At 33.9% G+C, this 15,157-nt stretch overlaps 1 pseudogene; it reads right to left on the bottom strand.

Moving 5' to 3' along the window:
- Positions 1–759: 759 nt before the first annotated feature.
- The window catches only part of LOC101576292, a 58,108-nt pseudogene continuing 43,710 nt past the window's right edge, over positions 760–15,157 (bottom strand).

Raw genomic sequence — 15,157 nt, 5'->3', positions numbered from 1 at the left:
GTAAACATAATACATTTACATGAACTTTACTTTTATATGCTCATAACAAGATTACATGTACACTGGTGTTTTCCCAACTGAATCTTCATTTTAAACAAACCTACAAAACATTTATTGAAATGCACATGTCTGGCAAAGCCACAGACCGGTATCAAGCAGCATCACTGCTGTACTACTTAAAAAGTAAATAAATAAACTCAAGATGAGGCAGAGTGGCCTTAGCAGCAACCACTCTTCTGAGGAAGGTCTCGCCTCTGTAACACTTACTCAAGAAGTACAACGCTATATCTTTGAAGAGTTTACTCACCGAGCAGTGGTGTGCTTATGTTGCACAGTAGAGACCTTCACAGAGGAAAATGTCACATTAATGCACTACGTTTTGCTTTTTAAGGAAACTTCAACAGAAATATAATAACCAATGCTTCAAGTATTCAACATTTTTTCTAGTATTTTACATCAAAGCTGTAGGAACCTATAGGTCTTTCTAAAGAGCTGTCTTCACAGCACTGCTGTAATTCACTTTAACACATAAAAATATTCACTTTGTGCTATATCCTTACAAATAAAAATAATATACCTAGAAATGAAAAGTTCAGATTCTGCATTAAGCAGTATCCAATGTTGCCTCTTGGTATTTACCTGAACATAGCAAATTTGCAAAGCATTCACTTAGTTTAATTAAAGCAAACTTAAAAGGACATGAGTTTTCAGCAAAGGTGACCTTTAGGAGCTTCAGCAGTGTCCTTGACATCCAGAAGTTCAACTGAAGTCCCAATTGGTGAGGACAAGTGGAGTGATGAAGGGCCATGCGTAGAGGAGGAGGCATACCCAGCTGGAAGTAATCTTGACCAACACTGCTGGACAAGTAATGGACCCAGCCAGGAATATGGCATTGGGGCTATGCCACTTAGTCAGGGTCATCATGATGTACAAGGAAACCAAGTAGAACGTCAGGTGGCAGAAGTAGCTGTACTGTACTCCCTCTCTCGTTGTAGACAGCCCACCAAGGTTTCCCATCCTCCTTGTCTCTATCCCCTTTGGCAGCTGTATCACGAAGGATCACACTGTCACTACCTGAGACTGTCAACTTCTTTACTTGGCTGTTGCTGAAAGTGCAGATACATACACAAGGCAGATAGCAAAGAGAAACACTCCCAAAGTGTTCTCTGTGTACAGAAAGTGCCCATTCTTTGAAGGTGGAGCTGAGGCAGGGATCACAGCAGTTGTGTTTGCAGGTCCACAGTCGTTGTAGCTGCTCAAGAGGCTGGGGTTGCAGGAACTGTCAAGTTCATTGGTCATAGCTCACTATGTGAGGTACAGGGTGTAGAGAATGATGATAGAGGACAGCAGGAGGCCAGCAGGTGGCTGGTGTTTCTGAACTTTTGGAAGGATTGATATCACAGGTACCACAATGTACAGCATCAGATTGATGCTGATGAAGTACTTGTTTTCTATGCAGCCTTTGGCTTGGTGGAGTATGTGGAGAGTAGCCCAGCAGAGACGATTGACAAGATATAAAATAAGTTTGTAAAAGAAAGCAAAGCAGCATACCAGACTCTGGGTTTCCATCTTCCATGTTATTCACCCATACTTCATTCCAAGAGTGAGCCATGTCTACCAAGAACACCAGCTGGGAGAGGATGAATAAAGCAGTCCCCACCAACCAGGCCAAAACCAAACAAGACTGAGGTGAAAGTGCCCTCAGGGATGTAGAAAGATCCAACCATGATACCAACAATGGTGGCAATTTCGATGAACCAAAACCCATTGTGCATTGCTGCTCTGGAATCTTTACTTGTTTTTACAACAATCATGAGTAAACAGAAAGCAAACCAAAAGATGGCCAATGTAAAGTTGATCTGCTATACGGCTTTATAGCCCACCCCCACATCACAATCTTTATCTGCCTTTGGATCAGCCATGCTGATTTTAAATCCCCCTTCACAGAATTCAGGAATTTTCCTCAGCTCAGTTTCCATACTTTCTGTCCCCATGATAACTGACACCACCATACCCAGGAGGACAAGGCAGCATAGATGACTCCAGTCACAGAGGAGTTCCACACACCAAGCATGATGCACTGCCACAGAGGCACGGAACCCAGCTGGCAAGGGAGATGACACCCAGCACAGCACCCAAGGTGACGCAGGTGATAGAGGTGGCTGGTCTGCCAGCTTCTGGAGCTGAGGTAACTGTCAGCTGAAGTGGCGCCTTGGAAAAGTGAGCACTCCACGGCCCCACTAAGAGCTTTTTGTAGATAATGCGAGGAATCAAGCAAAAATTCAGGATGCTTAGAAAATATTCACTTTAAATAACCCCAAAGAAATCAAAGAAAATACTGAAAATAAAACCATAACGAACATTTTAAAACTTAAAAAAAACAAATCCAGAGAGGATGTTTTGAAAAATCAGAGAAAAAAATTGTAAGTATATATAAATAGGATAAATGATAGCAAACTTCTCATAAAAAATAAAGTGCTTAAAATATTAAAAATATGAAAAAACTCAATAACTCAGCATTTATTTCCAACCAAATTACTTTTCAAAATTAAGAAATAAAGACCTTCTCAGATAATTAGAAAACTGAGGTTATTCATGGTTAATAGACTTGCCTTCTCAAAAATAATAAAATGCCTTTTTCAATCAGAAGGTATATTGTGTATATTTCTAAATGTATTTATTTATTTATTTACTTATTTATTTATTTATTTTTATGTATTTTGTGCAAGGTCTCACTACCCAGGTTGGCCTCATTTTCAGCCTCCTGTTTTCAGTCTCCCCAGCTCTGGGATTACAAGTGCAGGCATGCGCCTCCGTGCCCTGACTTGCTCGCTGGCTCAGTGTACCCTGGGGCACGGCCGGTGAAATGGGTGGTGCCAGGGATCAAACCCCCATCCCTGTACATGCCTTAGCAGGTGCTTAGTCTTCTGGGCTATCTTGCCAGCCCTACAGATTTGCAACTTTAATCACTATAAGAATAAAAATCATCAGTAAAAAAAATCTAAGTGCAAAATTAATTATTTTTTCTTCAAAAACTATAAAAGATAACTTTAGTAACAGTAAAGTAGCTTTGACTCCTCATACCATATAATATAATGACAGCAAATGGAGCAATGCATGGAAGGGAATAACTGTGAGCTCACCACTGTGAGGCATGTGGAGAAGTATGGTTATTTAAAACTAATAATCATTATTAACTACTAATACAGTCAAGGAAAACTAGGGTATTGCAAGAGAGGCAATGAAACATGTACTTTATTTACTCTCTTGTTTCTGAGAAGAAATACCTAACACCCACAACCTAAAGGAGTCAAGGTTTGTTTGGATTCATAGATTGTAGGTTTCAGTCCACACTCAACTGGCTCCAGGCAGGGATGCCTGGCTAAGGAGCACGGCAGGCAGGAGGAGCACAATGCAAATGAGGAAGGGGCAGACTAGGCACTGTCAGGCTCTCTCCTAGTGTCCCAGCTCCCCAATGAGGCTGCGCTTCACAACGTCACACACAGTTACAAACTCATCAGTGGTCTAATCCACTGTGATTGTCACTCCAAGATATAATCACACCCCAAAGCCACACGGATGAGGGATGAAACTTTGGGAAGACATGCAGATACAAACCATGACAAAATAATAACATAAAAAGTTCTAAGAAAACTAGTCATGTTTTATACCATATATAAAACAAAGTTTTATACAAGTGCAAAGCTCCACTAGTATTACTTTAAATACATTAATATTTATTTTAAATATGATATTTATAAATATGTCCATTAAAATATAGACTCATCAAATTAAGTAAATACCATGTATATTGCTATATGGAACACTTTTTTTCTTTTGGTACCCAATGTTGAACTCATGATCTGATCTATGTCCCTGGCCCAAGGTACAAAACTTAATAAAACATTTCTATGATGTTAAAATTTAAAAAAGAGAAAGAATGTCTGGAAAAATACAGTTTATTAGTACTAATCAGTAGGAATCGTTATACAAATATCTGACAAAAATGACTTCAGAACAACAAAGCTACTGGGAACAAAGGGCTCTACCTAATAATAAAGGTGTCTTCCACTAAAATGACATAAAAAACCTAAATAAGTAAGCCTCTTTCTCTGGTTATAATAACATATTCACAAAAACTTGGTAAAACAATCATATAAAATTAACTTCTAATGTCAGCGGTCCAAAGCCAAGGTGTCAGGGCTGTCCTTTCTTTGAAGACCTCTATAGGAGAAAGCATCTATTCTTTCCCTCTGCCAGCTACTCCTTTCTAGACTTGTAGCTCATCAATCAGGAGTTGCACTGACCAGCACTTATTTTCTTTGTCTTCTCTGTCTGGGTCAAATTTTTTTGTGCCTTCCACCTATGAGGAAACATATGTGTGTTTGATAATGAATGGAAGGACATGAAAGTTGTCAATACTTGGAAATGACTAATATCTGAGGAGCTGGCAGTTCTTCTTTTCCTGATTTACATACTCTACATTGTATTTATGTATTAAAGTATCATCTTGTCCCTCCAAAATGCTTGCAACTGTTATATGCTAGTTAAAAATACTGAGTGAATAAGCTGGACTATCACAAAGTCCTTAGTTGTATCTTGAAAGATCCTTTTACTAATGAAATCATCACTTACAGGTTTTAGGAATTCCTCAGGTTATCATTGGAAAAACATATTTAAAATTGTGACTGTTTTAATTTTCTAAATCACTTTTAAATTAATAGAAAACTTCACAGACACTTCAGGACACTTGCACGTATCCTTTTCTGTCCCATCCAATTTCATCTTTCAATGTAGGACTTTTCTTTTTTGAAACTGATGACTCATTCATAAATATTGGTTCAAGTTCCATAACATTACAGTCCCACTTTTGTGTTGCATAATAATATAGGTTTTTACAACTACTTAAGGACATATATAGTTTCTATGGGTCCACAATAATTTCTCTATTAAAAAGGCTAGCCTATTGGGTAGTCCATATGTTCATAGGCATCCACACCCTGAAATTTCTGGTCTTTTTATTTTATTTATAGTTTTCCCTTTTTCAGCAAGTCCTACAGATGAAATCATACATTATGTAGGATTTAATTTATACATTTAAGCAGCAATATGCATTTAATTTTTTCCACATCTTTTTTTGTTTCAGTAGCTCACTTCTTGTCACTGAATAATATTCTATTTTATGAATGTGTTAGAGTTATTCATTAATTTTTCTTTTTAAGCTGTAACTTGTTGGTTCGAAGTTTTGGCAAATATAAAAGAACAATAAATATTTAAGTGTAAGCTTTTATGGAGTATCTGTATTCCACCATAACTTGCCAAAAAAGTAGGAACATAACTGCTTCATTTTATGGGAAGCCTATATTCAGTTTTTAAGGAAGTTCCAAATGTTCTGAAGGGATGGGGCCCTTTCATATTTCTACCAGGATTATGTGAGAAATCCTTTTATTTCCCTCTTCACCGGGTTACTACCCTTGGCTTCTGGCTTTATCTTCTTCAATAAAGCAAGTATAAGGACAGCATGCCCATAAAAACGGGAATTTCAGGTAAATACTAATGATTTAGTGTAAACATGTCCCATACAGTATTTGGAGCATGCATATATTCTATTGTGTTTTATGTTCTGAATCTTTTACTTTTCTGTTCATTCCTTAAGAATTAATTTCTTAACAACCTTGACATAAATTCCTGAAATTGTTATTGTAGATTAAAATCTATAAATGAACACAAGTTGCTAGCTTAATTATATTTTCTTGTTAATATGTTTTAGTGAATTAATGGATTTCTCTATTCGGCTAAAAATGTTCACAGAAATGTTGGGTTCAGTTCAATTTTCTCTTGGTGGAGGCATGAGTACTATTTAGCTGACCGAACAGAAAATCATCAAAACACTTGAGGCAAAAACAGATAAATTATGAGAGGAAATACACAAAAAGTTTCCATGGATACTTCAGCACTCCTCCAAGAGTAGATGATAGATCAAGTAGACAGAAAATCAGTGACTCTATAGTTGAGTAGACTAGTGCTCTTAGTCAAATTGGTACAAGTAAAAATTATAGAATGCTCCTTCCAGAAACAGCAAAATACACATTGTTCTCTTAGTTTTCATGAAACATTCATCTTGGGCCCTAGAACAAATCCTAAGTATTCTTAAGAATATAAATTATAAAAATATATTTCTAGATCACAATGGAATTAAAATAGAAATGAATTACACAAAAGCCATTGGAAAATTCCTGTTTGGAGATTGTACAATATACTGATACATAACACTTATATCAAGAAGATTTAGCATACATTTAAAGGAATTTGTTCTGAAAACATGAAACTATAAATTAGTAAATTGGTTGTATATAGTACAATCACCTCTTAAAATATTAATAGCATGAAGAGTAATACAATATCATTTGCTGAAAGAAATCATCTTAAATTACTTAAAACTAACTACTTAAGAAATCTATGCATCTTATATCGTATATTTACATAAGATACAAGTAATTAGAGAAAGTAATATGGACTAAGTGCAAACTTTATGCCAAATTTGCCTGTTTCTCGGACTGAAACCCTGTTCTAAAACAAAGTTTATTAAAAATTAATAATTGTGGAGGAGGAAGATAGCTCAGCAGTCTAAGTGCTTACTTGGCAAGTACAAGGTCATGAGTTTGATCCTCAGTTTCTCCTCTCATGCAGACCCCAGAACCCAAGCCATGCTGTGCCAGTCACCCAAGCCAGATATGGTGGTGCATGCCTGTAATACCAGTGCTGGGGAGACTGAGACAGGAGGATCACTATGAGCCCAAGCTGTGTGGCAATACCCTGTACCAAATAAATAAATAAATAATTGCAGAAAATATCAAAATTTCAGAAATTCCATAGATATGAAGGACTTTAGATTCTTGCAATATACTGTTCTGACCAGGAGAGGTCTTAGGTTCCAACAGGACAACTTCATTCAACATTTTATTCAGCCATACTCAAAGCACGTGTCATTAATTTTGCATTTTTTTATTCATATCTATTTCTGGAACAACCTTGTCCCACATGTTAACAGAGAAAGCGCTGCATGTACACTGTGACACAAGTGCCATTGGTTTCCTGCCACTACTCCAGTTTCTTAAAAGAACAAACAGACACATGGGTTAATTTCTGCATTTTTCTTTTCTTTTTTATTTATTTTTCTTTTCATTTTATCTTGTTTTAATTAATTAATTAATTTTTGTATTTTTTTAGGGAAGGATCTATAGGGTGTTCAGGGTCTCACTACTAGATCTGACTTGTAGTGACTCTTCTGTTTACAGCCCCACAAGTGCTGGGATTACAGGCAGGTGCCACCACACCCTGTCTCAATCACCCTCTCAACGCACACTGGGGGCAGGGCCGGCAGGACAGGTTTCTTTTTATCTTAAGGAGAATAGAAAAATAGCAGATAAGACATTAGAAATGATGCACACACACACACAAAAAAAAGCCCAGGTATTCAACATGGGTTGTTACATTACACAGTGTTGTCTTCAGTGTAGTTGTTTGGGTTATCAGACAGAAGCACGTAAATTAGTCAAAGTAAATTTTTTAAGCATCAACTGTTACCTTAAAAAAGACCCATAGAGATTAGCAACTTAGTCATCTTAGCTATTCTATCTGAATATACATACAAGGCTTTTTCCCTTCCTTTTCTCCTTTCCCTCATCCTAATTGTTTATTTACTTTTGCAGTTTCTTTCCCTTTTACAATATCTATCATACCTTTCAGATTTTATTTACTTTTGAGTTCGTATACAAGGTCAACAAGACAATGTTTACACATGAGGATCTGATTTATTTCACTTATGAGGAAGTTGCATCTATTTACCTGTAAAAGCCTCATGTTTATCTTTCTTTATAGCTGAAAAAATACTCCATTGTATAAAATAGCTCATCTTTTTTCATTCATATATCATTTTTTGTATTGCCAATGAATCCAGGGTCTTTGCACTAAATTATCCCTCAAACTTTTCATTTTTCTTGTTTGTTGTTTGGTTTTTTTTGCCATCAGGTGGCTCACTAATCACTGTGTTGCCTAGATTCTCCCATTATGTACCTCTTGCATGAACATGTGATATATAGTTTCCTTATGGACTTAATTTTTAGATCTGCATAAATAAGCCTCTTGGTTTATGAACATGTGTTACCAAAAAGGACTATTTCCTTTTACTTTTCTTTCTTTCTTTTTTATTTCTTTCATGCATTTTCTTTGGCTACTTTACATTGTATAGTCATTTGTAGACAATATAAACTAACATATTTAAACATATAAAATGAAACAAATTGTACAGATTATGAAATATTCCATAAATCATGGAGTTTAGAAATCACATTGACATGAATATCAAATTTATGTTAGATAGTAAATAATCATTGTTGTCATTTCATTTTATATGAAAAAGATTTATACTAACAGTAGGTCACTGACTTATGAACATTCAAGTTGTGAGACTTTCACAGATGTGAACATACCTTGCACTTTGAACCAACATTCATAAAGAAAAAGAAGTCCTGGAGATAGCTAAGGTATCTACATAACCATGGTAAGGCAACTGTAGAAGTGAAAAATAGTTTATTTACAATTATACTGTATGTTACTGCAATTTCTGTTTTTAAATAGAATACAAACTAGAAAAATAATTTGAAATGGTACAAATTGCACTAAACAAAATAAAAGAACAGAAATTTGACAATGATTGTTGCATTATGTAACTTTATCTTCAAATTAGTTATTTAGATTATCAGATATAAACATGAAAAATTTGCAAAAATAGTTAAATTTCAAAAATTAAAAAGAAAAAAATTAAGCAGTAAATTTTCCTTTCAAAAACCAGCAGAAATCAGCAGAGAAATTATCCAAGCTAGACTGCATATATTCATAAATATATCTTTCTCCCTTCTTTCTTTTGGCCTTTTTCTTGTTCTAGGTTTTGTTTTCATTGGATAGATTCTTTCCCTTTAACAGTATACATTGTACCTTTCAGATTTGATTTGTTCTTTCAGGTTCTCACACTGGTGAGACAATATGATGTTTGCCCATGTGTGTCCGATTTATTACACTTACGAGTATGGTTTCTAGTTGCATCCATTTACCTATAAATCCTTGGGTTCATTTTTTATAGCTGAATAATACAACATTTGTGTAAAAATACCACATCATTTTTATTCATTCCTCAAATGATGGGCATTTGGTTTGCTATGAAAAATTGCACTGGTAAAAACATGGATGCATATATATCACTATGGTATGATGTTTTCAGTTATTTTGGGAAAATACTCAGAAAGGGAATACCTAGATTGAATGGGATTTTCAGTCCTAGGCTTTGAAGAGTCCCCACACTAATAGTGGTTGTACAAGCCTCTAGTTCCACCAACAATGGAGAAGTGTTCATTTTCTTTACAGCCTCTCCAGCATTTGTTATTGGTTGACTTTTGATGATAGCATTTTTTTCTGAGGTGAGATGGAATTTCAACATTGCTTTAATGGGGGGGTCTGATATATATATATATATTTTTTTTTTTTTGGGGGGGGGTGGGGGAAGGGTCTACAAGGTGTTCAGGGTCACACTACTAGATCAGACTCATAGTGATCCACCTGTTTACAGCCTCCTAAGAGCTGGGATTACAGGCATGCACCAAAATGCCCAGTCTCAATTGCCATCTCAGTAAGCCTTGGGGTTGGGCCAGAACTGCAGACCTAGGAATTGAATGCCAGTCCCTGCGGCTGCTTGCAGGTGCTTTAATCTGCTGAGCTATTTCACCTGCCCTCTTTGTATGTTCTTGATAGAAGTTCTTTGTCTAAGGGACAGTAAGATACAGTTATTCACAATTCATTGGTTTTCTTTTAACTCTATTGATGATTTCCTTTGATGTGGAGAACCTTTTCAAAAAGTTGAGATCCAAATTGTTGATTATTTTAAGGATTTCCATTAAGTTATGTCACTAAGATTTCTACCTGATTTCTTTTCTAGAAGACTTAATTTTTCTGTTTTGGTATTTAAATCTTTCATCAATTTTGACTGCAATTTTGTTCATGGGGGTAGATATGGGTCTAATTTTAGCTTTCAGCTTGTGGAAAGAAAGTTTTCCCATCACAGTTTATTAAAGAAGCTATCTTTCTTCTAGTGAATATGTTTGGCACCTTTGTCAAAGACAAATGGCTGAGTTTGTTTGTAGGTATGTCTACATATTTTAATCTGTGCCACTGACGCTTCAGATCTATTTTCATGCAAGTACCATTCTGATTTTATCACAGTAGCTTTGTAGTATAATTTCAGGTCAGCAATTGTTGTGTCTCCTGACTTTCCTCTGTTAACCAAGATTGCTTTTGCTATTTTAGGACTCTTATAGTTCCAGATGAATTTTAGGATTGTTTTCTCTAGATTTGTGAGGTGTTTCAGTTGAGATTAATCTCTGTAACAATTTTGGAAGAATGGCCATTTTCACAAAGCTGGTTCTTCCTATCAAGAAGCAAGGAATATCTTTCCAATTTCTGAAATCCTCTTCAATCTCTTTTTTCAGCATACTATAATTTTCACTGTATAATCTTTAATTCCTTTGTGAGATTAATTTCTAAGTATTTTGGCTTATTTTGGATTTTATTGTAAGAAGGATGTTTTCCTTAACTTCTCGATGTCTGTGTATAGAAATGCTTTTTCAGTGTTGATTTTGTATCCTGCTATGCTACTGAATTTGTTTTTTAAATCTACAAGTCTCTTGGTGCATTTTTTTTTTGAGTCTTCTCTGTAGAGTATCAAGTCATCTGTGAAATATGTTAATTTTTCATCTTTCTCTCTAATCATTATTACTTTTATTTCTCTCTTGTCTAATTGCTCTGCATAATGTTTCTAGAATTATATTCAATAGGAGTGGAGACAATGGACATCCTTATCTTGTCTCTGATTTTAAAGTGAAAGCTTTCAAGTTTTGTCCCTTTAATACGATGTTGACAGTTGGTTTATCATAGATAGCTTTTATCAAATTGAGCTAATGACCTTCTATTATGATTTTCTGTAGGGTTTTTTTTCTTTTTAAGGCCTTTTTTTCCCCGTTTTTTTCGTTTTTTTTTTTTTTTTTTTTTTATCATGAATGAATCTTGGACTTTGTCATATATTTTTTCTGCATCTCTTGAGATGATCATGTGATTTGTAAATTTAGAATGATTGATGTGGTGTGTTACATTTATGGATTTGTGTATATTGAACAATCCCTGCATTCTTGGCTTAAATTACACTTGCTTGTGATGTATAATCTTGATAATTTGCTGTAGTTTGTTTGCTAGTATTTTACTGAGGATATTTATATCCATGTTCATTAGGAAAACTGATCTGTATTTCTCTTTTTTGGTTGGGTCTTCCTCTTATTTTGGTGTCAGAGTAATACTAGCTTTCAAAAATGGGTTTGGGAGACTTGTTTCCTCTAAATTTCCTTGAAGAGTTTGAGAAGAGGTGATATCAGGTCTTCTCTAAATTTCCTATGAAATTCAGCTCTGAATATATAGGATCTGGGCTTTTCTTTTTTAGTAGGCTTTTATTACACTTTCAATTTCATTCATTGATATTGGATTATGACAATTTTTATGTCTTCTCAATTCAGATTTGTTGAGTCGTATGTATCTAGAAATCTGTATATTTCTTCTGTTTTCCACCCTGTGACAGTAAAGTTTTTGGAATCAGGTACTTATGATCTTCTGAATTTCTAAAGGGTCTGTAGTGATTTCACCTTTTCATTCTTATTGCATAAATTCGAGTTTTTCTTTCCCTTTTTGTTAAGGATTGTTAGGGATTTATCAACTTTTTTATTTTTTCAAAGAAGCAACTGTTCAATTTACTAATTCTTTGCATTGTATTCTTTACCTCCATTGCATTTATTTCTGCTCTGATCTTTATAATTTCCCATGTTCTTTGGGCTTTGGGCTTGACTTACCCTTCTTTATCTAGTAGCCTGAGGTGTAGCATAACATCATTTATTTGGATTTGTTCTGATTTTCTGATATAAGTATTTACTCCTTTAAATACCTTATTAAGACAGCTGTCATTGTATCCTATAGGTTCTTATAAGTTGTATATACATTTTTTGATTGTAAATATTGTTTAATTTTTTCTTTAATTTAATTTTTGACCCATTGATTGTTCAAAAAGCTGTTATATAATTTCCATTTGTTTATGGTGTTTTTGCAATTTCTTTTGTCAATAATTTGTTGTTTTATTGCACTGTGGTCAATAGTAGGAATGGGATAATTTCAATTCCTTTGCATTTACTTTAGCATGTTCTGTGTCTACTTTGGAGAAAGTCCCGTGTGCAGTTGAGAAGAATGTGCATTCTGATGTTGTTAGGTGGAACTCTCATTTCTTGACAAGTTTGGTTATTTTAGTGCTAATTTTTGCCAAGTTAATCTATCTCTTTGTGACAATGGCATTTTAAAGTCTTCCACCACAATTATGTTATTGTTTATTTGTTTATTCGTGTCTGTTAGAATTTGTCTTATATAGTTGGGTGCTCCTACACTAGGTTCACATATATTTATGATTATTATCTCTTCCTTTTGTGGTTTTCCCCTAAGAAGTATGTAGTGACTTTCTTTATCTCTTTCAGTCACTCTTGGTTTGATGTGCACATTAGTCATAACCAGAAACCTATTTTCTGGGTTCCTGTCCCATGAAGTATTGTTCTATATTTTTTGATTTTAATCTATGAATTTATTTTTGAGTTAAATGTGTTTCTTGCATACAATCTTTTGTAGGGTTTTGTTTCTTAATGAAGCTCTGCCAGTCTGCTTATTTGATTGATGAATTGAAGCCATTTACATTATTGTTATGATTGATATGTATTGGCTTACCATTGTCGTATTGTTTTGCTATGGTAGGTTCCCTACTTTTCTCCTCTATTTAATAATAAATTTGATAATAAAAATAGTTTACTCACAGTATTCTTTTTACGTTTGCTTGGATTTTTATGCTTTACATTGTATACTTACAGCAAAGGTATATAAGACTCACTTTGTCAAACTTATAAGTGAATCTAACTTAAGAAAGTTATCCCTAAATAGGACTTGTTTGCAAGTTAGGGACTGTGTTTTTGTGTAATTTATATAGGAAGGCAACTGGAAAAAATAATATTAGTGCTCTATATTTTTCTATTATTTCTCTGAAAGTAAAGGTTTTGTCTAGACTAAGGCATGAATATTAATAAATGATGTGAATTTATACAATGTAAAGGAACACTTCAAAAGTACAATGGCCCATAATGAGAAATGCCATGAACTGACATCAAGTTTTACAGATCATGATTTGAAACAAACTTACTGTCATTATTGTGTCATTTTCTATTTTAGTTTTTCCCTTTGACTGAATAAAGTTATAATCAAGTTAGAAAATTATTAATTCTTTTTCCTCTAGGGACATTGTCTCTACATTGTTAATATAATTTAAAAACATATAACAATTAAAAAAGAGAGAAATCACAAAATGCTGTTTATAATTTGAACATTTTGCAATCTAAGGAATCGCATAATGTACTTCTAGCATGCCCTAAGTCTACTGCAGAGACACGTGGGGGACCTGTCACAATACATGCATGATTTGTGAAGAAAGGGAAAGAAATGTAGATTCCTGCTACAAGATTTACTCTCACTTGAAATATTACAAGTGTTCTGTTTTCTTTTTAATAATACAAAGAATTAAGTAAATTTTGAACTTGTCCACTAAAATGAATAAGTATATTGCTGTTTTCTTTATTCTAATACTTTTTTAAAAGTATTAATAAAATTTTAAGCATGATTTTCATAGAAAATCATATTCTCAATATAGGGAAATTCTTCACTATACCTATCTACATATATGTATTTAAAACTTTAAAATATTGAAATTCAGTATTTCTAATTATTCTTCTGGTCTAGATTAATTTATTACTGTGATTTTAATTTGCTAATTTCCTAAGCTACATATTTAAAGTTGAAGGAAAATTATACTACACTGAATTTTATTTGAAATAAGAAGTATCACTGTTATTATTATAGAAGAAATTTGTTTAATTCTATAAAATAACTATGATGTCTTTTCAATATAAATTATGTACTTTTTAAAGGCTTTGAGAATCACTATTTTCTGTTTTATTTTTCAAATTGTATATGTTTATACCAACTAAAAAGTACATTTATTTTGACCACTTGAGATACAAACATACAAGCATTTTATTAAATTATGTCAAATAAAAACAGCCACAAATTACTGTACTGTGTTCCCAGAGTGACTGAGTTTGAGTATATTCAAAATTGTTTGAAAACTCAATTGTCTATTACAATTGAAATACTTTCATTATTATTTGAGCCTTATTTTATGTCATTTATTCAATATTGTTACCTATCATTTTTATCCAAAATGATCCAAAGTGGCATTGTTATTCTCCTTTCACAACTGGTATTTGACACCAAAATTCTGCATTCAAGTAATAGAGTCAATGTTCTTTCATACTATGTCTCCAACTGCAAACTTCTTTCTTCATATTGTAAAATTCTGAAACTCTAATTCATGAAGTTCAGTAAATATATTCATGAACTACAAACTACAAACTTTCTTAGAAAAAAAATTTAATAAATTCCATGGACTTACCTATCTTAATGGGAAAGCAACAGTAACACAGTATAGGGCTGGGATATAGCTTACCAGCACCTGCTTGGCAAGTAAGACATCTGGAGATTGATTTATGGAACTTAAAGAAAAAAAAAAGACACTATATAAGAAAAGAAAGCAATAGAGGGTGAAGAAACAGCTGAGCAATTTCTAGTCATGATCTCAGGGCTGAGACTATAGCCTTCTTTGATTTTTGTGTGTCTGATCTTTATGTACCCTCGTGCTGATTATAAGAAACTAACTCCAATATTTTACTTTTGTGTTAGGAAACCAGCATTTGATTCAATCAGTTAAGGTTCATGACTTATTTGACGTTTTGTACTCCATGAAACTAGGAAAATAAGAAGGTCCAGACTGACAGTATGTTCTCAGTCAGACAGTGTCATACACTGACTGTAACACACTGATAGATAAAAGATGTGGAGTCAGAAATGTGGAGATTTCCAAGTGTAAATTTGAAGACTGTAGTAGCTAAGATGTACTTTGTTACTTCCCTAAACATTACAT

The sequence above is a fragment of the Octodon degus genome, unplaced genomic scaffold, assembly GCF_000260255.1.
Source record: "Octodon degus isolate 3935 unplaced genomic scaffold, OctDeg1.0 scaffold00013, whole genome shotgun sequence".
Classification (NCBI taxonomy): domain Eukaryota; kingdom Metazoa; phylum Chordata; class Mammalia; order Rodentia; family Octodontidae; genus Octodon; species Octodon degus.
Note: the sequence above shows the minus strand (reverse complement) of the source record. Positions and strands in the feature narration are given on the sequence as shown.